Raw genomic sequence first — 22,857 nt, 5'->3', positions numbered from 1 at the left:
ATTGTACCAGCTCTGCATTAAGCATCATGTCCACTTAAGGACTACAGTCTATGCTAATTCATGTTGCTGAACCCCTTCCCCTCCCAGCTGCTTTTGGAGGCAAAGGCCCTGATAGGCCTCAGAAAGTGGAACAGCACTCGGACAAATGTATTCTTGAGTGAACTACCAAAGAAGAGAACATATTTTCCTGATGTTAATATTGATAGGTTAATATGTTTCCTGACAACAATGTTATTATATTTTAATGACAGTAATTTGTCCATTTATTATATATTTTCAAATAGGGTTCAACCTATACTGTTCAAGCAGATACTGACTGCAGATCAACTTGTAGGTCCGTAACGGATAGCAAATTATTCAGTCTCTTGAGAAAAGAAACTGATGCTGCTCTGGACTCCAGAAACCACTCTGACAGGTTTTAGGAACAACAAAAGCCAGGTCTGATTTCCTGACATTCTTCAAGCTTGCACAAAGAAAGAAACCAAAAACCCATTGATCAAAGTCTCAGACAGTCACATGCTCTATTCAAATATATGATGCAAGCAGTGCTCAAGGACTCAGTATCAAATATTCTTTTCTAATTGCTACCTTAAGTGTAAAAGCAGGCAGTGTCAACAAGACAGCTATAGGTGCACTAAGCATCACTGACTCGGGCTCAAACAAATTCTTAAAATGACAAGATACAGCTGCTCAATGTCTCCCAACAGAAGAACTAACACACATTAGATGAAGCTATAGGTAATAGGCTCAAAACAAACAGAAGAAGTTACCAAAAATGTAATGTGTGTTGAGTCCCATGTCAGGGTCTGATGTCCCACAAAAAGTTAACATGAATGCACCTAATAAAGAAGCCCGGACACATTCAAGAAAATAGCATCCATCCACAACTGTTAAGTGTAAAAGCAGTTCCTCTAGTTCAGGAAGTCCAAGCCAGAAGTTGCTCCCCCAGAATACTCTCCCAACTTCCTATATCACTATACATCCTGTTTTTCTCCCTAGGCATCTATCAACAGCCACAATTAGACAGAGAAGCTTAAGAAACTTTGGTCTGATCCACAATGGTCAGTTTTACTGAAGTCTTCTTCACATCTAGGGTAGTGAACCTCTACCAAGAAATCAGGTTTGAACATGTTTGTTTCCACTGGTTTGTAAAAGTTACCGAGTCTTAGGAACCGAAATTGCAGTCAATTTGAATCTCGTGTTGCCAAGGGTGTTTTTCTGTTTTGCTTTGTTTTTTTCTTCCAGTCCATCAGAGCTAGAAGAAACCAGCTGATTTGCAGCTTGCAGTTTAGATGAGAACATGGAACACTAGCCTTGAAAAGTCAGAGGTCAACAGCCTTTTCCATGACATACACTTAAATAAGATTTCTCGACCTTGTGCATTTATGCTTCTTGAAAGATTTATACTTGGGATATGACAAAGTGATAGATACCCACCCATCAAATGGAAAAACTCCTCCTAAATGATATCCAAAATAAGTTTTTAAAATCACAGGGCTAACAAAGACAATACTCCTCAATTTCAGTTTTGTCAACAGCTTGTCTAACAAGCAAACAAAGAAAACAGTTATACTAAAGAAAACCTGTACATTAGCTAGACCATATACACACACTAAAAACAAAACCAAAAAACCTTAAATGCAGTTATTTCTTAGCACTACAGAATACTGATGCTTTGCAGCCCAGAAACCTACATGCACAAATACTTGGCATATCCAGCTATAACTCAGCCTTCTACATCTTCCAGCTCTGTCAGTAGGAAAAAAAAAAAAAAAAAAAAAAGCAACAGTTGAGGTCACAACTCTATTTACAGTTCTGCTAAACAGTCGTTTGGGCACACATGATCCAAAACATTCCTGGTGAAAGCTTTCTGAGATCTGAAGCAGAGGGTGGGAGCCATATAAGCATACACTTCAGAATATTTTAATCCTGTTCTTTGACTCCTGGCAGCTACATTTGCTTAACTTCAGATTAGCAAGCAATAATTATAAACCACCTTTGTACACAACTGACCTTGTACTTACCCTTTACCAGCCAGCAGATAACTCTTCAAAGACAACCAAAGGAATCATGCCAACTGAACAACTCAGCGAGGTACAGAAATGATATTTCACATTGGTACATTCACTTGCATTTATACAAGTAATAGATTTGTATTGTTAAAGCTGTACAAAAGCAGCTAAGGCTTAGTACAGTGCCAAACTGGAGTAAGGAGACAGCTCAGAAAACTTCTACTTTTTCAGTCCTACTTTACCATGTCTTCTTTGCTTCCTTGTGCACAGAAGCACAGGACTGCCACACTGGGTAACTGCAAGGTCAATTAAAACTGACTACCTGTAAGGCAACTTAGCCTGGTTACATCCCGTTCTCCAGCTTTCAGAAGCCCCAGCCTGTTTCAAGGTATTTCACTTGCAGTAGATCAAGCGAATGTTATTTTTTCTATTGTCTGTAATATATCAATAGTTACATTTATTATAGGAAACTAAAATAAGAGCTACTAATTTTAAAACACCTGTTCTCAGCAGCTGAAATATTTGCTTCCTCTTTTGTTTTAGCCCATGCAAACACTCATTTACATCTTATTATATCTGTCATTCCTTAAAAATTTAAACCAGCTACTCTCAGATAAACAAAAAGACGCCTGATTGAAAAATCTTGTCTTAAAATATGTTTTTAGTTATACAAGACTAATTTAGCTAAGAGTTTAACATAAGCAAAGAAAATGAAAGTAAAAAGCTGTAACTACATGCATCATGAGGAAATAGGATTTAAATTACAGCAACATTAAAGGGACTACATCCACAAGCTTAACCAAACATAGCCGAAATGAAACAGAGAAATGTGTGAAAGCAAACAGTGTGCTAATACTACTCAAGTGGCCTCATACACACAGGTTTTTCAGTTTTTGCTTTAGCAGCAAAGTTACATACTATTAAGATAAAGGCATTTTCTTTGTACTGTGATAAGAAAGAACTAAAAAGCTTTAGTAAAAACTGTTTTGTATATATCAGCACTCCTATAACTTGTGTCAAGAGTGTCTGAGAGCAGCCAATACCACAGCATATGACACAGTGCTCTTAACACTTTCATAAGAGAACACGGTGCTGCAGAGGTTATCCACTTTCAAGTAATTCTGTATAAGCTTCCAAAGCAAACTATACTTACTGTTCTCATACTCTCTAGTTCCGCTAAGCCCAAAGTATGCTATATCATTATGAAGTTGAGAAGTTTTACTAAAACCCAGAAGATGATCTAAATTTAAAATAAGGAAGTAGAATAAATTATGGAGGAAGAATAATTAGTTGCAGCTTTTTTTTTTTTTTTAACAGTGTTGCCTTGAATCAGCTGTCTTATCAAGAGAAAAAAAATAATATTTTTGTAGCAATGCCATGAAGTCTAGTCTTTGCCTTGCCTCCTCAAACTTCAGTGCTATGACAGAATAGCTTTACTAGCAGTTATCAGGGAAATTCATTTAATCTAGTGTTTGTGAAGTCCATTTTCTGCAAGCTAACTTTAAAAACAAGGAAATTGCAAGTCTTCAAGTTAAGAGTTTTTTTGCCAAAAGTTTCAGCCACATATCAAAAAGAAAGGTGTCAAATAAGTCAGCAGTTGGCAAGACTGACAGTATAAAGCATGCATAAGTAGATGCTGCACCACGGCTTAAGAACAGCACCTAAGAAAAGCATGCAGAGAATTGAGAAGAGACTGTACTTCACCTCTGAGCATCAGCTACTAAAGGCACAAGACCTATGCCTTCTACTTTTACAACATGCAGTTTTGACTAGAGCAAGTGGAACAGTCTTCATCTGGCAAATAGTTCACGAGTGACTTGTACCAGAAGGAAAAAGACTCAGCTCACAACGTAGGGACAGGAGTTTGAGCAGGCTCTTCACCTTCCAAGCATTTTTTAGCAGCAACCTTAAGAATGCAACACTGGGCCAAAACTTCCCAACTCCACTGATTTAGAATAACATTTCAGGAAATTCTGCCTATTTCCTACTCCCATTCTAGGTATCTGCTCCATACTTGGAGAGGCAGAGATGCCTACTCAAGTCAGAGGGTGACTTCAAGATGCTACACAAGCCCCAGGAGGCCCAGAAACCATGAAATTTGTATCAGCTCTTGGGACTTCATCTCAACAAAATCTTGCTTCTGCCTCCACAAAACATGGGGAGTTCCACAGACTGAGTATTAGGTTACAAGAGTTACAGGTGCTTCGGAAGTGACTCATTTTTATTTGGCTGAAAATTAGTTAAGTTATAAATTCTCAAAATGCTTTAAAGCAATATTATTAACATTAAGACCATTTAAAGAGAATTTTGTCACACAGTTTTGAAATCGTACTCTTCTTTGCCAGATAGTTGTACGTGCCCAATTAAGAGTTCAGTCTGTAACCTGGACTCCTACTTTGAGAGTTTTTGTGAGTTTTAATGTACCCACAAATATGAACTGTCCTCTCAAAGCATTTCTATTCATAGCTTAGTCTAAAATATAGCATTTGAAACAAGCATGAAACTATACTTTCAGTGCAAGTCCTGGGATAGCTCAGTGATTTGGATGTCCCAGAAACAAGCTTTAAAGAATAATTTTGTATACTGTAAGAATGACCATTAAGGTGTGTTTACTTAGAGTAGGCCTACAACACAGTGCAACCGCATCATTAGACATGATCAAAGATGACTGCAATGGAAGGGCTTGATTTTATTTTCCCCTCCCTGAGCATTTATTTTAAATGAGCATTTATTCTAAATGAGTGCTATGATATTTCCCATCACCCAGGTCCACCAACTCAACAGGATTAGCTTCCTCAATTAAGGTATTGTATGCCAAATATAGTCTTCCATTCTACCATTTCCCCAAAGATCCTGGGAGAAGAGTGCGACCACTGCTATTATGAATATATCACAGATGTTATAACAGAGAGATTTGCAAGGATCCACAGACATCTATTTTAGTAGTTTCTTTTGACAGGAAAAAAACCCTTCCTCCCTAAAGCACTACACAGAGCTGCATTTTTTCAGGACAGGGGTACATCAGTTTTGCTTTGAGTGGTTGGTGATTGCTCCCTGTTAAGTTACAGAATTTAAATGATCCATCAACACACACACACCAGTAACGCTATATTAACCAGCTTCAGGAAAAGTACCCTTTATCGCCCCATGGTAGTTTTCTGATCTTCTTCCTCATCCCTTCCCTTCCTCATCATCTCTCTTCCACAAGGCTATTTTACTCACAAGACTGGACACTTTAGTTTGAAAAGCATTTCAGAGCATCTACAGAGAACCCTGTGCAGTTTACATACATTATAAACATAGAAAAACATGACTAACTGAAATTTTTAAAAATTAACAGCACTACCCACACTTCAGTTTCATTCAGAAAATGACACATCTAACACATGAAACGCTCTATTGGCAGATATAATTTCAATGTTCTAGTGCAGACAATGTACGATCAACTTGAAGTCTCAGATAATTTACTATCCTATATTTCTTTTTTTTTTTTTTAATTACAATATAGAGCAAGAAATATAAATCTAACAAAGCTGAGGTTATATAGCTTAGGAATTCTTCTAGAGGGACTCTTATTTGAACAAATTCAAGTACAGACTTCCAGGGTAAATTGCATCACCAAGTAATTTGCTATGGTTCCAAAGTTGTAACAACAGAAACTTAAGTGAAAGTTTCTAATGAATTTATATTGTTTAGACAGCAGCAAACGGTTTAAGACTAAAAATATGAAAGCATGCATTCAATTTGCTTGTCCTTTTTTTTTTTTTATTTGTATCCTCATTAAATCTCAAGATTTTTTGTGCTCAATACAGATATGATTTTGTAAAAGCATTATATAGAAATGCTAGGTAAGTAAGTCTGAGTGTAAGTGATCAGTACTTCAATATTCAGTTAAACATTCAGAGCCCTGGGTTGGAGCACAGACTTGGTGATTTCGAGCCTGATAAGTATTTCCATAGCTTAACAAAATATTCAATATTTGTTTATATAATAATCTGAAGTATATGACCTTGGAACTTGATTTAGTGTGTTCCGCTTACAAATGGCAACTGAAAAAATCAGTTGAGCTGCAGACGTGATTACAACAAAACATGGAAACTGTCATTGACTACACATGTATTTGTGACACCGTGGACTCAAATGAACCAGAGTTGAATGACATCAATACAGCTTTACAGCCCTAAGAAGCAAAAGGTCACATTCCTAAAAATTATCATATCCACAGTTAGGAGGAGCTGCAATGAACCAAGAGAAAAACAAAAACAAGCAAAACACAGAAATATTATCATATGAGAGTAACTCATACTATATAAAATCTCAGCAAATGCACCCTTCTCCAACAGTGTGACCTTCTGTTCCGAGGAGGAGGTGAGGGGGAGTCAGGAGAGGCAGAAGTGCACAACACAACAGGATCATACATCTATCATTTAAAATCAGTGGGCATGTTTAAGGAACTGCTTAAAGAGTAAATGTGGCATCATTTGGTTCCTGATAGTTTCATCATTCAATTAATGTCCTATTCGCACTTTTTAGTCAGTTCCTCCAGCTTCTGTACAAGCTGGCACCTTCTTTTAAGGGTTCCTTCTTCCTCTGAGGTCAAGTATATCCTAATGCCATGCTGCAATTGAATTTATACACAACTTGTGTTTTACCACCTTGAAAAGCATTTATGAATCATTCAGTTAAATGACTTAGTCCTTTCCACTCTTTCACTGGATCACTGCGGCTTCATGAACTATCATCCATTCCTTTGCTAGAACAAGACAAAGTATCTAAGTCCACTAAAGGGAAATAAATCAAAGATTTCCATGATTCCCTTAAGGAATGAATGAATGTATGCATTATGTATGTATAAGACTACATGGTTTACAGATCTCTTCTGGTTAAACTAAGTTTCAGGGTATAAAACTTATCTCCTGTTACAGCTTGCCAATATGAACAGTTTGGGATAATATCACAGCACAGGTAACTATTACACTCAAGCAAGAACTTTAGGTAACCAGTGCAAATGCACATGCTTCAGATGCTCTTAATATTTTGGCATAAAACAAAGGATAATTTAAAAAATATATATGCTAAAAGTCAATGCAGCAAAGAAATTAAAAGTAGCAGAGAGAGTGTCATGTTAGAGATTTGCTGAGTAGTTTAGATTAGCAAGCACTGGAAGAGCGGTTCTGCTATATTAAGCAGAAAAAGTCTAAGTTCTGTTGCTGAAGAGACAATAGAACTTGAGTTCAAGTCTTTAAGATGTCTTGACCATCTTCAACCAATTATAGATGAAACAACGGAACCCATATATTAGAAGCAACATCATTAAGTATTTTGCAAAATAGATGCCTTCTTCTTTATGTTTCATAGAGTAATGTGACAATTTGATCGCCTGAGGTATAGTATTTCATCACAGTACAAAAAACACAATGGTAAAAATACCTGCCAATTACAGTAATGACGCAAAATGCTGCTGAGCAGACCAGTGATTTGCTCAGCCAGATGTGCCCACTAAACCACAAGCTGTAGGAGAATATTCAGAATCTCACTACCAAAATCCTGTCTAAAGTTGCTAGAAGGAACACTAAAATGTTGATTTAGTACTAAGTATCAAGAGCAAAAGAATTCCCTTCTAATGCGACTCCTCCCTATACTGCCAACAAGTTTCCCTTCTTAGCCCAACACAAAACATACAAAGTTGCAGTGTGGTTTTGTGACCTACTTCACCTTTGGACAACTGCTACATAATTTCCTTCAGCCGACAAGCACGGAGGAGTGTTGCTACGGAAAAAAAGTATTAATTTTTGTACCTGAAAACTCTATGGTCTACTTCCATAGACAGGTTATATTAATATAGTATAACAAGCATGTCTTACAAGATAGGCTGAAAATATTCACACTATCTTAAATTTTGAAGAGGGGGGCTGGCATTAAAAACTTTTAAACACACTTAATATTTGTTAGGTCAACTCAAAACTTTTTCCTGTGTCCCAATCATTTCCTTTAATATAGAAAATATTTTAATATTAAGCAGGATTAAAATACACAACAGTTGTCTTTAGGTATGAGAACAAGATTTGAGTAATTGAAGACAAACCAAAATGATTACAATACAGCTTTTTTCCATTAACCAAACACTCATGAAGTCCTTATGCTATCTATCCCTCACTTGGGTAAAATAGTAACACTGTTGGACAGCTTAATCATTGAGTATTAGATTTGCTTAATTCTCTATCACTGATCAAAAATCTTCCCACTAGAATCTATTAAAGTTTTGCATAGACTGAAGATTTTAAAACAACAATTGCAATAAAAGTACAGTACCTAATCATGGTGTTTAGTATTAACAAAAATATTAAAATAGTATGCACAATTCATCAGGTTGAAGTTAATGCCTTGCTGAAACATAAATATTTATCCAGTGCAAACAGTGGGAAACCTTAGGAGACAGCATGGCTTTAAGCACTGAAGTGAGTTAATTAGTATCCAGTGTGGCTTCAGAGCATACTGTGCTATTTTTAATTAAAGGTTAGCTTCCAAATAGAAAACAGTAACAAAACGCAAAGGGTATCTTACCTCTTAATTAAGGCAGCTGTCTTTAATAGATATCAAAAGTGCCCAAAATACACAAAGTTTCCTTCACTAAATTTAGAATGAGAGCTCTTATTCCAATCAGTATGGAAAGCAAACACATGCACATCAGCAATAGGTGTGTTTTACTACTCAGCTATTATTGCCTTTACCTAAATTTCTTTGTTACACTTTGTTTGCTACACAGCATCTCTTATCATCAGGGGTTAGAGATGGAAGAATGCAAGCAAACATCTGTTTTGGAAAGATAACCCATTTCCAGTCTTTCTCCTAATAGTCAGATGATATGCAACTGACTCTCCTGCAATGCTGGTCATGTAAAATAAAGTAAGAGATGTATTCATGCATGCCCTCATTTTTCATGGCACTCTCCATACTGAGGAGTGAAGATTATTAACTATCTGCTTGAATTCCACATGCTTTTTTGATTCCAGTTCTAATAAATAATAGTCCTGATAACAAGCCTTTATCAAACCCACTCCCCTCTAAATGTGTATGACATTTAGAAGATACACTGAAGCCTTATAAACAGAGCCATTAATGCAGCACACTGAAATACCAGCACAAATATTCTCCCATTTCTGGCACCACAACTACAATAACGGGCTACATGCAGGCAATTTCAGTACTCACTTGGGCTGCAAGATATGCTGCTTCATTCACTATCTTTCCAGTTGCAATATGTCAGACTACCAGTGCACGTAAGTTCACATGGGGATGAGTCCAAAGAAATAGCTGTAAATAGCAACCACCTTATCAGACTAAGCCAACCTACTATTTTTATGTTGCTAGTCTTGAACATGGTCCTAATTAGGACAAAGACTTCACAATAATTTCATGAGAAGTACAAGAAAACACTTCATATCTGGCACCGTTTGTGATGTGTTGTATATTGAAAACTATAGCTATCCAATCTTTCAGATTTTGTTTTCTAATTCAGAAGAATTAGAGTCAGCATGCTAGCAAAGTTCCAATACTAACTGATAGAACTCGCATCACTTACAATAAGAAGAAATGCAGAAGCAAGCATTTTTCCTCTCAGCCTCATAGAAGGCTTGCTTTTTATAATTTTACCAATGCTTCCAAGTAACTTCAGATATTTAAAATGTCAGCTATTTACAAAGACGATCTTCAGAGCTCATGGAAGTACCTCATCTTAAATGTCTGTGTGTTCATTTATCACAACACTTTAGAGTCTAGGGAAGATCCTGGTCAACGCATGAACTAAGAAAACACTTGACAGGACCACCGAATTTGAGCACCCTAGAAGCTTTGAACACTGCCTTGCAGCAACTTGCAGTTGCTATGTGAAATATTTTCCACCTTCCATACTTTAGTACTTCTTGTCTTCAGCTACAGTGATCTGACACAGATTTCAGTCCTCATCCTGACACTACTTTGTTATCACCTTCCAAGATTATCTCAAGAAGTATTTAACAGAAAGTAATCCAATTTAAATTCCTATTAACAGATGCTAATAAAACAATGCTTTAACTCCAATACCTAATGAATCATTTAAAGACATTCTCCACTCGCAAATATGCATTTAGTACTCCACCATTCCGCTTAAGAGAACTGGACATTAGTTCTCCTAACTTCAAAGACCATAGAGCACACACAGTGAAGGTCATATCGTCATGCTTCTCATTTTCTATATAGCATGATAGGATCTCCTGCTTCAACTTCATGCATATTACTTCTGAAAGATAACTGGTAATAATATAAGTAATACATAAGTGCAGCAATATATTTAAGCACTGTTTGTGCTAACAAAACTACCTGCACATATTCTGCAGCAGACTTAAGTATAAGCTTTGGACCCAGTCTTGCATTTGCTAGACAGAAAGTAAGCCAGGTTAAACAGAGAGGGTATTTGCCCAAACAAAGGCTTGGGAATGAAACCTGGTGATCCAGCTAATGGGTTTAAGTCTAAGCTGTTCCCAACAGAGGCTTTGTACGCTTGCAGAGTGACCAGGTGATCTTTATAAGAGTCCAAGTGCTACTGCCTTTTAATATTCTCATCAACTTAAGCCTTGAAGCCTCATGCGAGTTTCATTTGAAAGCCTCAAATATAAAGTCCACTCCACAGGCCCTAACTCCCAAAGGAAAGTCTGGTAACTGTGACTTTTCTCTTGCAATTCATGCAGATTTCTCAAACTGTGCATCTTCCATACAACCTGAAACTAAACAGTGTCAAATTGGGATTTAAAATGTGTATTTATTTTATAGTTAAAACAACCAGGCATTGGCCAACAACTTGTAACTAATAATAGGGTAAATCTCCAGAAAGAACAAGGCAATTTTAATGTAGCATGTGTTAAAATAAGTCATAGGTCAGGAGAGAATCTAATGTTTACCTTAAGGCCATATTTAATGAAAATGCATTTCCTGACATGAACATGTCAAGAAGGTTCAATACATTGCTTTTGGTATTCAAAATAGTACACTAACATGTACTAAGAATTAGACTTTAACTCAGTGGCTATCTTTAAGTTCAATAGAGGCATACTATTTGCATCAGTACGCAGGGTCTCTTCTCACTGCTTACAGCCAGCCCCATAATATAGATGGTACATACAATTTACAGTGCCTGGCCTTGCAATAACTTATGCATATGCTTCTTCACAGTACGAGTCCTTACAAAATTAGAATACAAGTGACTTAACTATCCAGCTATGCCCGTGAACATGACTACCATGGACTCTCTAGAGTGAAAGAAAACCTCCCATTCATGAAACTATGACAGAAGTTCACCTTCGTTCTGCCTTTTTCCTTGTCAGAAGAACTTTGAGTAAGTTTAACTTGTATCTTAAAACAGCTCAACACCAAAAGCAAGTGAACTACCATAACTAATAATTCATCCAAAGCAATACTGAACTTCAAAATTGTCACACCCTCCCAATTAGAAATCCTGCCAGTGTCTCACATAGAGATTATCACAAAAGAGAAGAAGCTGAATTTTGCATCTCAAAGATGGTATTTCCATGCTATCTCCTTATACTGAAGGAAAATAAGTCCAAGAACAATGCAAGATGGACCTAAGACACAACTTTAAAGTATATTATTCTTACCCAAAATATTTTATTGCAGAAAGTGAAATAGACTGGAAGTTAATTTGAATAAGTTTTACAACACTACTTACTTCTCACAGTATAAAAGAACTTGCTGGGAGGTGGAGAGGAGGAGAAGGAAATAAAAGCAAGGCACTTGTTTGTGGAGGAAGGCATTCTGTGAAAAGTACAAACTTCTGAAAACAAGTTTTTTAGGAAGAAATGTCTAGCAACATTCTTGGAGGAGGAAAAAAAACAGAAAAGCCTTTAAATGCAATGCAGATAAGCAAGTACCAATATTGTCTACACTCTGCTACATAAAACTGTTTCTAAAGTGTCATTTGTTGCAAATTGCCTTTAAAAAAAATCTGAATCTGCAGCTAATAGAACTATCTAATAGCAACCATTTACTATTCTTCTCAATAAACTGGCAATTTTTATTAAAAATATCAGAAGATCAGCGCTAACAAGGTGTGTATTATCCTGGAGTATTCAAAATCTTTTGCTTGTGAAGGCAACCCTTTTCAGGAGCTTTTCAGGACAGAGTTAAAATTCAGTTGGAAGGGAAACAAATATGGCTTTCAGGATTACAGAGAATGAAACAAGTCCCCAGGGCGTTCCCTCTTCTTTTACCATTACATTTAAAACAAAAGGCACAAGACACGTTACTTCAATTTAACGTGCATGCAGCTGGAAAACGAACAATGAAACCTACACAGACACAAGCTCCTGCAGTCTGTGGCACTTCCTACTTAGGAACCTCAACCGCAAACTCAGCAATTTGAACTGTTGCTGCCACCTCTCACACACCTCTTCCAGTACACTGAAGTCAATGCAGCAGACAAAACATACAGGAGAGATCAGTTAAAACGTGTGTATTTTACGGCACTGCAAACAGCACAGTTCTTAACTATTTCTTAAATCTTCCCATGAGCAGCCCCACAGGGCTAGTAGAGCGAGCAGAAAGTCTGCTCTGAGGCACCGCCGTGTCCTCCTGCTCTGGGGAGACGAGCCGGAGCAGCTTCTTTGTCTCGCCTGCCGCAGGCTGCCAGCACTTCAAACTGTCTTTTCCAGGTTTTGTCAAGCGACACGAGTATTTTCAGAGCTGTTAGCACCAAGCCCCCCCCGCCACGCGAAACCGCGGCTTCCTCCCTCCGTCATCCCCGATCTTTGTGCGGGAGCCGAGCAGGAGACTCAACACGTGAGGACACGCGCGAGCGGCGAGGCGCAGCCGGGATGCCTGAAGCGCACCGACACGCGCCTTCTCCGCCGGCCCGGCGACTACTTGCAGGAAAGGAAAGGCGGAATCCGCTGCCCGGGGCGCCCGCCCGCGGCCCCGCTCCCCCACCGGCGCCTGCTCCGCGCCGGGCCCTCCGCCGGGCGCGCTCGGGGCAGAGACCGGGGGCGCGCGCAGCCCCACCGCCGCCTCCCGCGGGGCCGCCCAGCCCGCCGCCGCCGCCGCTTCCCTCCCTGCCCGCTGGGATCCGGCGCCCCCGGCAGCGCCCAGGGACCGACCCTACCCCCGCCTCGGCCCCGCCAAGGCAACTCGGCGGAGCGCCGCCCCGAGCGCCCTTCAGCCGCCGCCGGGGCGCTCGGACCGTCTCTTCCCTCCCTTCCTTCCTCCCTCCCTCTCAGCCGTGGCCCGCGCCCGCCGGGTAACGGCTGTTCCCGCCGCGCCCTGCGGGGGAGCCCGCTGCGGAGGAGGCGCCCGGGACCCGGCGCCAGAGAGGGACGGCGCGGGAGGGTGCTCTCTTCAGCCAGCTGTTAGTTGCCCAACGGCCACAACCGTCCCGGCGGCGAAGAGGGCTGCTCCAGCCCCGCGCGGAAAAAGTTCCCTCCGCGCCAGTGGCCGCTATTCAAACTCACCCCCGCCCGCCCAGCAGCGCCACCGTTACAGATCCGGGCGCCGCCACCGCCACTCCCGCTCACGGACTTACTCGCGCGCCAGGACCGACAGCGGCGAGGGCGGAGAGCAGCGTGCTGGCACCGCCCAAGCGGCCGCTGCCTGGCGGCGGCGGCAGCCAATAGAAAAACGAAGCGCGGTCACACTAGCCAATCGAGTGGCAGAGTGGGCGGTGTTCGAGCCCGCGCCCTCCTTTCCCCCAATGGGTGGTGGTGTCCCCTTCCGAGGGCGGCGGGGCTGTGTCAGCCGCGGGGCACGAGGGGGGCTGGGCTCCCCGCCGCGCTGCGAGGGCAGCCGCGGGGCGGGCGCCACCGGGGGAGGCGCCGCGGAGCTCTGCGCAGCTCGCGGCCGTGCCTCAGCCCCTCGCAGGCCCGGCAGCGTGAGAGGCGGCGACAGCCCGAGCATTGCCGAGGGAACGGGTGAAGACGAGTCATTGTTTCCCCGTTGGTGCTGAATCAGAAACATGACTAAAGCACACGGCAGCACCCAGCGAGCGGCAGGGAGGGCGGCAGCTCGCAGGGCGCCGCTTCCTCAACGCCCCGCGCCCGCGCTCCTTCGTGTGGGCCCGGGCCCGGCGAGCGCCTCGCCAACCGCCAACGACCGCCTGGCCAACGGCCGCCTCGGCCGGCCGCTGCGACGGCGCTGGGCGGGAAACATCAGCCTCGTGGTCAGAAGTGACCGTTAGGAGCGTTGGGAGTGCTGGGAAGGGCTGTATCCCGAGGGCATCCCGAGTGCTTCACTCGAGGCTGCCCCAAGGCACTCGCCTGAAAGCTACACCCACGTGGCCTCAACGCTGTCATACAAGCGATGGGGCGGGCGGTGGGGGGGGAAGTTAAGTGATTTAGATTTGTATTTTACAAGCAAAACGTTTGAAGTGATTGCTTACGTTCAAGGCCAGCAGTCAGGGCAAGATGCATTTGTTTTACTTCTGTCCTATTAAACAACATTTCCCCCCACCCCCCACCCCCAATCCCACCTGAAATAATTGCTTGGAAATGAAAATTGGGATTATGATATAGTAATTAGAATGTAAAGCAAAATTAAGTCTTTAACTTTTACAGCCCTGACAAAAAGATGATTATACTAGCTGTAGTGACAAATCCTTAAGTGACATTTCTTAAATGAGAATACCTCATAATTTAGTTTAAAAGCTCCTAATTTTTATCCGGCATGTCTTTCTATTATTTATTTAGACATTGTGTTCTTATCAGCCCTCTGAAGATGGGGCAATTACAGGCAAGCCTAATTGCACATCAATCTATGGCCTTTTTCTGTCATAAATCCTTTCCCCTTTTTGTAATTTTGAAGTCTTTTTTTTACTGACTTCCCACTTGTATTGCTCCAAAGGGTTAATTTGAAATAAAACTGAATGAAGTGTAATTAGCTACTTTTTTTTTTAATGAAGTTTGGTTTTTAATTTTTGTTATAACTGCATTTGCTTTGCAACTATGTTTTGAGGATTAAGTTTTAATCCTCAAAAGCACATACTTACAGTAATCTTCAGGATTAATAAAGATTAAATAAATCAGTAATCTAATTGCTATGTGGTGAAACTGAGGCAAGGAGCATGTGATTTGGTCAGTGCCAAAACAGCATGTAATGACAGAGTCAGAATTAGATCCACCAACACTTACCGTCGTTAGGCATTGCCCCATACAGTTACTCATTTAAAAGCCATAGTCTTCCGTACTTTACTAGTCTTAATCTTGTGCTACTCCATGCAGGTAGATACCTGTGTTCACACACACGTTTGCTGATTTCTGTGGAGCTCTGCACCTCAGAAAATGGAGGGTTCTATGCATTTATTCAAGATTTCCTGGCCATCCAGTACATGTACTTTGCTGTCTTTCTGTCTGAGCTATATCTTGACTTACACTGTTTTATTATTCATTTCCATAGGTATCCAGTATATCATTTTATTGCTAATAAAATGTATGGGTTATTTTCAAGGCTCATTCATAATACAAGTTATAATACATTAAAAATTTGCTTTTATAATACAAATGTCTTTCTTGCAAAATCATTTGTCTTTATAATACTCCCACTGTGTTATAGTCTACATTCATTCTGACATCAGTTCTTATGACAATGGATAAAATAGGTCTGTTTTCCTGAAAAGAAAGATGATATTAGTTCCAACAATGGTGTAAGGGAGTTTTATTATTCAACTATGGTAAGATAAAGAGAGACAGTTAAAGTGTATAATCTTAGGAACAACCAAATGGAACTTTATGAGTGACATAATAAATGTTATCTTTAGAAAGAATATACATCTGAATCAGAGCCAAAATGCTTCTCCTCTTTTTCACTGTGTGTATCAAGTATCTAAGTTTCTTTGCATTTCCACTGCTATTTCTTCCAACAATAGTGCAGGCATAAGTAGCTCCCATCAGAACGTGTTCCCCACCTGCTGGTTGTACCTATTCCCAAGATCTTTCCTGTTTCTGTGACCAAACAATCCACTGAATTGCCAAACTGATTCAGTTTGAAGATAACCAAGCAAAAAAAAAAAAAAAAGTTATTTTAACATGGTTCTGTTCCCTGCTCTGGTTTAAATGCTCGGTCCTACAATTCTGGGAGCAGGGTGGAATCAGGAGCAAATGTTGGGAGTAGAGATGCAGCAGTGCAGAAGCAGTTTAAAACCAAATTTGTTAAACGGTATCGTATCGTCAGTCCCAGCACACGTACAGCGTCAGGAAGGAGAATCACTACTGGATGTGAATGCTGTATCCTGATACTGATGTGGGTTCTGACATAGATGACACGCTAAGTGATCCTTTAATTTTACTGTTATTGATGCATTATGATTCTCCTAATTAGAAAAAGCAATGATTCACATACAAATAAAAGGAAGGCAATTACTTCACATGCAGCATATAACATTTACTGACATTTCTACAATTTCAGGTCATGTTATCAAAAGAAAATAGCATATATTACTTCCATAGATTTTAATACTTAGACTATTTTGGTGCTTCAAACATTCTTACCCCATTGGCCTTAAATATTATAAATGCCCAAGATTGCGTGCATTTTCCTTTTACTAATATGGTTAATATTTCTTTGCTTAGATGTCACATCATTTATTGCCTTTTAGCCTTATATGTGTGACCAGTTTTTTTGCCTTTAGAAAACCATTTCAAATTGCCCTATAAAGAGGAGCGTCACAGAGAATCAGAACTTTTGTTCCACTTCTCCAGCAGCCCAGGCTGCTCAATGTTGTTTCAAAAACAGGTTTTCCAGGAAGCTATTTCCTTTACATTTCATAAAATATTCTCATTGCTCAGGAAAATAATTCAGAACCTACAACCTCTGCTTGTTTGACTATTTTTGGTCTGTGCTTTTCATTTTAATTTCTTATATTTAGATTGCAAGCTATAATGGGGTTGTAAGCTTCTTAAAAAATATAAATCATTCATAAATAAATACTTAACAACCGTAATCTGTCACGTGACCATTTTTTTTAAAGCTCAACTCAACACACAGGCCATCTTAAAAAACAGTGCATCTGGACCTCGGGAAAAAAATAGCAGTTATTTCCAGTCATCTGATCTCATACCAAATCTGTAGCCTATGAGACATTGAGGAGAACACTGTTTAGGAAGGGAGACAGAACTGCAGAACTGGGGTTTTGTTAGCAGTCTGTCACAGTTCCAGTGTCACAGTAACTGCAGTAAATGCATGCTGGTAGGTAAGTGGGAGTGCCTTGTTGGAGTAGCCCTTCTCTTTAAGTTAGGAATAAAATTTACTTCAGAATTAAGAGCAGTGCTAAGTCTTGATTAGAAATTCAGCTAGCATTTTCAAAAACATCCAGGACTCGTTCTCCTCCTATAGGGCTTTTGATAATTCCATTAGTTGGGACAACAAGCAAGTGTGAATTCATTCACTCAAGTCAGCAGAGTTCCAAGAGCTTTGTATCAAATGCAAAGCAGTTTGGAGACTACTAGTCTGACATATTTCAGAACAATTTTAATAACAACAAAAAAAAACAACTGAAAAAAATTGTGTAGTGTCCAGGAAGTAATGTTGACCTAGGAACAAAAGCAGATATTCTGAAATTTCCTTTTAAATTGAAGTGAAAAGTCAACACTTGCTACAAAACACTGATTCTGCAATTTTTATTTTAGGAGAGCTGAAACAACTGACTGAAACAAAATATTTTGACATTGTCAGATGTTCAGTTTTGACTTATGGTTTTCCTCTTAATATTTCAGTTTAAACCATGAATAAAATATTTTGATAACTTTCTTGAAAATATAAATGAAACAGATACATTCCTGTAAAAAGTTTTAACTTTTATCAAATCCATATTTTGACAGAAAATTGCTCTAGTGGAAAGTTCCTTATCTGATCTTCCAACAAAGTGAAAAATTACTAACATTTATTTGACTCTGAAACACTTAAGACCTCACAGCCCCAGATTTCTTATATTATCACAAGATCTCACAACCCTCGATTTTTTTATATTACCACAAAACCCTTTAAATGAAAAATGATCAAAAAAGAAGGCTTCAATAAACATTTTATTGATCATTTGACTGAATAGAGATCTTTCTAAAAGAACTTCAGATTAAAAAAAAAACTATACAATAGCACAGAACTTCAAAAAACATTTCCTGTGCTTAAGTGATTATAAGTTTTATTTATTCTAAATAAAGACAGCTCTTATCTTATGCTTTTTGCTGACCTGAACTTCTTCTGGCAGAAAGGCCTTAGGTTTCTTTTTTTAATTTTTCTTGGCAAATCTTATACATTAGTATAAGGCTGCTGTAACTTGATTTGCTAATATTGTAGATAAATATTTGTTACAAAAATACCACAGTAGAATTAAAAACAAAGTAATTACATCTTTCTGCTATTCAAAGGCTTTCCAAAAGTTTAAATTCACACAACTCAAATTTAAAAACAACTTTGACTTGATAGAGCTTTTGAATACCAGTTTTCTAAGCAACATGTTCCATATCAGTGTTTTGCACTAAGGAAGGATGTTCTCAGCATTAGAGAGTAAAACATAATAACTCCTCTGATTTTGATTTTAAGGAGAAGTTACTGCAAGGTATCTGATAACAGAAAAAGCTCTCTCTTACTGTGCCACTAATGTAACATCCAACATGCTGAAAGGCAAAGTTAAAAAGCATATATAGCAACCACATGCTAATAAATAAATAATGAATAAACTATTCTTATTGAGAGCTAGAAGTCCATTACTTCTTTTCACACTTTCCTGAGAATACATTGCATTGGGGCTGAGGTAAACATTATCATCAAACAGAAGTTAAAAACACATATGCAGGTTTGTAAATGCAGCAGTTGACAAGATTAACAGTTTTGAGGGGAAAGACATAAATATTTCATCTGAGCAGTCCAGAATCCCAGAAACAAGCAGTCAGGGAAAGGTGGGAGAGGAGAAACACATGGAGATTGCTCTCATGAGAAGTACAGCTGACTACACAACACCATGACTGAATTTCAAGTAGGAAAGACTTCATTTGGGAGCAGGGCTGGAGAAAGGCAACAGGAATCCACCACAGCATAGAGCCTCCCGTGAGCCCTGCAGCATATCACCTTTCTGCACCCTCTCTGCTAAATGAAATGCTAAAAGAAAGGCTGCTGACCACCAGGTATTTTATGCAACACCCCTACCTTAACATTAGCAGCTCAGTTAAAGTATCACAACTACTTTAATTATCACAGCTGAGCTGAATTTCCTCTTCCTGACCACAACCATTTGTGGTGCCCAAGTGGGGGCCTTTCCTCATTGCATAAACAAGGAGGAGTGATGGGAGCTGGTGAAGATGCCAAGAAAGAAAGGGGGGAAGGATGAGAAAAATGACATAAGGGAATTCAAGGATTCTATCACTGTCAGCTCTTCAGGCCTTACATGCTTACCAATTGTTATTCCTATAGATAATTCCTTTCCCAGCCCACATGTGCCTGAGCATGTTGATGGTTTAGTGAGTGTATGTATTTCTGTCTCTCGTTCTGCTGCTGGCCTACAGAAAAAGGAACAGCTCAGCTTACAGGGGCAGTCAGACACCCTGGTCAGCCCAAAAGCCGCATATCCTTTTAAGATGGTGCTTACAGTTGCAGTAAGTTAGCTCATGAATTGCCTCCCAGTGAACAAAACAAACCGTGGCTCACCTTGCCTTCCAGGGCACCCCATGCTAGCGGTGAGAAGCCCTTTTCCCCCTGCCCTAGTGGCCTGGGCTCGGGGTGAGCAGCAGAGCAGCTGCGCAGCTCCGGCACCAACCTCTGGTGTGCACAGGGCCAGCCTGGTTGCACTTGCCACTTCCTCCCTTGGCCTGCGGTTAGCTGATGCAGAGGGTGGGGCTGAGCTCCAAGCTACCAACTGACATTTTGTTGTTGCTTCCTCTTGGGTCACGCTTGCAAGCTTTGCCTTTGAATCACAAGACCTCGAAATGCATGCATGCACATATATAATGGAAGCTCATCCTTCTGATGTAGCTCCATCAGCCCCAAAACCAGGGCATTAGACTTAAGTCTATAAAGGGTGTGTGTCTTCAGCTAGCCCGGGTAAGAGGCCTGATGTCCTCTTTGGACACCCTGGCTCCAGGCCTGTCAGTAGACCCTTAGCACATATACAGTGGTTGGCTCCATTTGGAACTGGTGGAAGCTGCCTTCGAAAGCGGTATCAGGAGGTCTAGAGAGCAACATTTTTTTCACCTGACCCCATCCTACTCTCAGCTGTAGCTCTTTGAGGATGAAAGAACCAGCAGTGATCCAAAGACTCCATATTGCATGCAGTTCCCCTGGAAAAGCTAAGAGTTCGGCCATATTGCTAAGGTTTGTAACCCAGAGGGAGGATGATGTTTATGTTAGAGTGTGTAGGATAAGAAATTATGGGGTTAAGCTGCAACAAGGGAAACAGAAGGTGGGAGGTTCTGTTCTATCTGTACAAACAGTGAAGCACAGGACCAGATCGCTGCAAGAGACTGTGGAATTACCATCAGCTCAGTTTTTAAGAACAGTTTAGGTATCCTTGACCCTGCTTTAAGACAGAGATACAGTGAGAATTGAGTGATATCTCTTCATGAGTTATCTTCTGGGTTGTGATCAGCCACACTCACTTTTTCCTCTCAAAGTAATGGTTACAGATTGGATGTTTTAAGGTTTAAGTGAAACCCAAAGTGCTAAATTACAGTGTTACGAAATGCTTTTAGAATAACTATGAGAACACTGCTAATGGGTGTATAAGTATTCTGAAATAGAAATATATGTGTAATAAAAGTTAGGCATTTGAAGCAAAATCAGAAACTGACATGAGGCAGTTAGTTATCTTTTTTTTACCTTTTCTGATAGATTATTACTAAATTCATGTCCTGCTTTTATAGTTGATATCTACATATTTCCAGTTCTTAAAGTGCTACGGGGGGGGGGGTTATTGTTTGTTATTTTTATTATGAGCTTTGGTAATAAACCATCCTAAACTTCCTGAGAATGAAGACATGCTTCCTTCCCCCATATCTAGGCTACTTTGACAGGGCCCAGACGAGATGGTTAACTTATAAACAAGTGTATTCTTCCCAACCTCTCATCACTCTGTTTATTTTAATAGATGTTTGTGGGGCTTTTCTGATATCTTTCTGTGATGGTTTAACTTATTCAAAACACTCAGTCAGATGGGTGTCCTCGCTCTATCATTATGCTTCCTTAGGATTACAAATTTAGTAATACAGTTGAACACAGCTTTTCCAGGGGAAACTGCACGAAAGATGGAGTCTTTGGATCATTGCTGGTTCTTTCTCTATCAAGAGAGTCAGCTGCTTTGTTTTGATGAAATATTTTGTTTTTCTGCAGGTAGAGATCCTCTCAACTTGGTCAAGGACAAAACTCCAGCCAACTTTTTTTAAGAATGTGAACAATGAAAAAAATCTTGCCAGTAAGACTTGCTTTCCTCTTGGTATGGGAGGTCACAGATCTGGTCTAATCATTTGGCCATTTTCCCTAGAATTTATAATGTTGATCACAGAGATGTATTTCAGTCTCAATGACCGTATTAAGGAGGAAAAGCAGACTCTTAAGTTAATCAGACCAACTGCTTTCTTGCTATCTACTTTCCCAAAGCCTGACATTTTAAAAGAAAATAACTTATTATTCATAGGGCTATTACCTAGAGAAAAAAGAACATTCAAATTATGGACTTATTATTTGATATAGTTGCACCCTGTTGATTTTTTAAGTCACTTACATTTCAGCTCAGCAGTTTTCTTCCTTCACATGGCTCAGCTTGTGCTCTATTCTGTCTGATCACATCCCACCATAATACCACTTTGCCATAAGAACATAGGTGTAGCACTAACTGAATATGTCATATATATCTATTGTATATCACAGATTTAATTTAATGTTTAATTTCAATCAAAATTGTTGAGACTTCCAAGGGGGGAAAAGACTTCTGGTATTTTTTTTCCTAAGCCAGAACTTCATGATCTTAAACACCATTGTCTGAGAAATTCAGATTAGCATTTAACAATAACATGGATACCTCATTTTTCAAATTCTGTTGTAGGCAAGTACGTTCCAGCCTTGTACCCTTTGTGCATGGGAAAACTGCCAGGGACTGACTTGTCCCTTGCTTGGCTCTGGGGATTTGTATTCCATCTGACAGATTAAAATCATAGCTATTAATATTATAGGGTTGTAGATTTACTCACCACTAAATAACTCTTGTAAGACATATTGCTCTCTCAAACAGCTTTGAATCTTAAAACTGACAAGACAACCAGCAGGTTGGGTGCTGACAGGTGTGGCGAAATTCATTATTGGTAAAAATGAAGCAGGAGGGTTTTGTTTTTCCTTTGGAGAAATTACTTTTAAAGAGGACTTGAAAAAAAGTATAACAGAAAGCATGTGATGGCTTTGACAAAAGGGGGCCACATGAATGAAACTATATAGCTGAACAAAACAAGCAGTTGCCAAACTGAGCATTGCACATGCATGTCTGCATGTACCCGTCTGTATTTACGGACACCTTCACAGTGCAGAGACACCACCGCCATTAACCGAAGCTCTGTGGGCCCTGACTGGTGACTGGATCTTTTAATAGTCATCCTGCTTTTCAGTGCACTGTAGAAATGAAAGGCGCTCTACAAACACTAACCATGGAGAGAACTATCTTGTTTTGACAGCAACTAGGTCTACTATAACAAAGCTTTCCCCCAGCTTGGTCCATGAGGGTTCCTCACAAGTATTCCCAGCGGTATTTTCCATTGTCATGATGACATCTACTGGAGGGGAGAGGGTTGAACACAGATTTCTCCGTCCAAGCATAACACTTTTAACATTGGCAGGG

The 22,857-nt window shown here is 39.9% G+C and overlaps 1 protein-coding gene across 8 annotated transcripts in view; it reads right to left on the bottom strand.

The window, feature by feature from the left end:
- The window catches only part of HYCC1 (hyccin PI4KA lipid kinase complex subunit 1), a 57,541-nt gene extending 37,822 nt beyond the window's left edge, over nt 1–19,719 (bottom strand). For 5 of the 8 annotated variants that reach the window (XM_067291598.1, XM_067291603.1, XM_067291605.1 and 2 more), the window contains exon 1: nt 13,508–13,584. The gene's annotated coding sequence lies outside the window, so the exon portion shown is untranslated. Of the gene's footprint in view, nt 1–2,024; nt 2,123–13,507; nt 13,613–19,685 lie in introns of those variants that run through there. The other 3 variants (XM_067291602.1, XM_067291599.1, XM_067291600.1) reach the window with 3 other exon arrangements.
- Nucleotides 19,720–22,857: the final 3,138 nt, after the last annotated feature.

The sequence above is a fragment of the Apteryx mantelli genome, chromosome 2 (genome assembly GCF_036417845.1).
Source record: "Apteryx mantelli isolate bAptMan1 chromosome 2, bAptMan1.hap1, whole genome shotgun sequence".
NCBI lineage: Eukaryota > Metazoa > Chordata > Aves > Apterygiformes > Apterygidae > Apteryx > Apteryx mantelli.
The sequence above is the reverse complement of the archived record's forward strand: the minus strand, read 5'-3'. Positions and strand labels throughout refer to the sequence as shown.